The following is a 2,507-nucleotide window of genomic DNA, read 5'->3' on the forward strand; positions in this document are numbered from 1 at the left end:
TACTGTTGAAAACTTTTATTATTATTTGTTGTTAAATGTGAGTTTTCATTTAGTTCCAATTTGGCTGAATTGTTAAAGTTGATTACTTGTGTCAAGTTTAAATTTTATTTGAATTTACATATTGTACTATTGATTCATTACCTATATAAGTCACATTTTAATTCATTTATACACGCCAATTTGATATCATTTAGAACCGAATGATATCGAAAAATGAAAATATACCAATAATAATGTTATATTATGCTGTACATGTACCAGACATAATAATATTATCCTAAATCGTGGAAAATGACGGTGTTGTGAAGATGTGTAACTTATCAAAGCAAACCATATATGAATGTAAATGATAATAAACAACTTATTCATTTTAATAATATTTAGTTGAAACATTTAATCAATATTAGTTATGTGCTGTTACTACATTGTGTATTGCGGATGTTTATAAATGGTTAGACATTTAAATTAATTGATTAATTTTAATTGAAAAGTTTATTATAATATTATTTGTTTAACCACTATGTTTATTTATTATTTTTATTTACATATTATTACATTAACAGTTCGAACAAAACTTAAAAATAATCAATACTTTACATTATCATACATTTTGTAATGAATGATGTGTTTCAAATTAAATGTTTTATTTTTTGTAATTAAATATAAAGAGTTTCTTGAGGATAAGGCGTATCCTCAGGATCAAAGCTATCCTTATTAAAAAATATTTTTCTGAGGATACAAAAAACAAATCCGTAAGGTTCAGTTCCCCATAAAGCCCACTCTCATAACTCAAGTTATAATTTACATTTAATATTTCGAGTCAAAGTTTAAATTTTAAATAATGGTAATAAATAGTCATAAATGCCCAAAAGATTATAAACAATCAAAAAATCGTTACGATAATTTATAAACTTAAACAATAATTATAACTCGCGAACTTGAGACGGGAAATAACAAAACATAAATTAAACTTGTTTATATTATAATTATAAACTTATTTATATTATTTACGAATCCTTTTTAATAACAAAATAATTAAAATTTACGTTTAAATTGATAATTGTTTTTTAATCAAAATGAAAAATTGAAAAAGTCGAAAACACTGATTTAATAATAATGAATTTTTTAAAAAAACAAATTTATAAATATTTTTGTAATTTATGCAATTATTCAAATTTGTTGTAATAACAAAGTTAATCACATTGTGTATATTTGAATATGAATGTTTCATTTTGATATTAACTTGTGTTTTAAACAAATATTCAGTTCTAAGGATGGCAATTATTTTCTGAGGATGACAAAATAGAAAGTTAACACTTTTACATCTGTCTGAAATGTATGTTGAGTAAGTTACTATCTCTGAACATGGGAACACGTCATTTCACTTTTTAGATGTTTAAGTCTGTGTTGATAATGTCTGTTTTTTACACGACTTACCATCCTCAGAGATATTTATAGCACTGTCATTATTGATTTAAAATAAATAATAAAATTAAAGAATTTTTATAAAGTGAGTTTTGTTAATTGATTATATCAAAAATCGTCAAAACACAACAAAAACATAAAATAATATATAAAATTGTTTAATAAATTGAACACATTTCTATTGAGAATTAATATTGTACTATATAAAATATTAAAATAAACATATATTTCTTGTGTATATATGTTTTGAAAAATAAATAAAACCTTTTATACAAAAACAATAATTTTACAAATTTGTTTATTTATCAATCGTTGTTTTATCGATCTTCAAAACCTCGCGTTCTGAATTTGCGCAAATACATAAATTGTCATCGCGTAAAGTATTAATAATCAGTACGTTATTTGCTATCAATTTTTATTGTTTGAAATATCATGAATTGATTTTTAATAAATTGTATTTTTTTGTAATAATCAGCACCAAGACCCATTTTTCAAAAAATCCATAAATAGCATTTTAAAGAAAATCACGTGTTTCAAAATATACCTTTTTGATCTTAAACAAAAAAATCCAAAATGAAAGAAATTATGTTTAAGATATTTACCATCCTCAGAAAAATTAACAATCTTCATGAATTCCTTAAGAATACAGATAGATAAAAAAATATGGGTATAAAAGTATAAATACAATAACAAGTAATAATGATTTATAAAACAAAAAAAATATAAACATTTTAATAACATGTAAACAGGGCTTCATAAATTGGGACAATAAAATGTAAGTTAAGAAAAAAAGACTAAAAAAGAAAAAAAACACAAATTTGATTGATTTGTTCAGAAAAAAATAACTTTTATTTAGGATAAAAATACCCGATTAATAAAGTAAATTTTAACTGTTAATTTACATTTTTATTACACAATCAATTTTTAAAAGCGTATTAATACTTATGAATAATAAACCAGAGAAAAACCCATTTTTTTAAAAAAATACACACGAATATCCCGAACAAATAGTAAAAAAAGACCTTAGTTATTCAAGAAAAATTAAAAAACAATTAATTGTGTGAACTGATATTTAAACAAAC

Source organism: Entamoeba invadens (assembly GCF_000330505.1).
Source record: "Entamoeba invadens IP1 unplaced genomic scaffold scaff_1105074725729, whole genome shotgun sequence".
Classification (NCBI taxonomy): Eukaryota; Evosea; order Mastigamoebida; family Endamoebidae; genus Entamoeba; species Entamoeba invadens.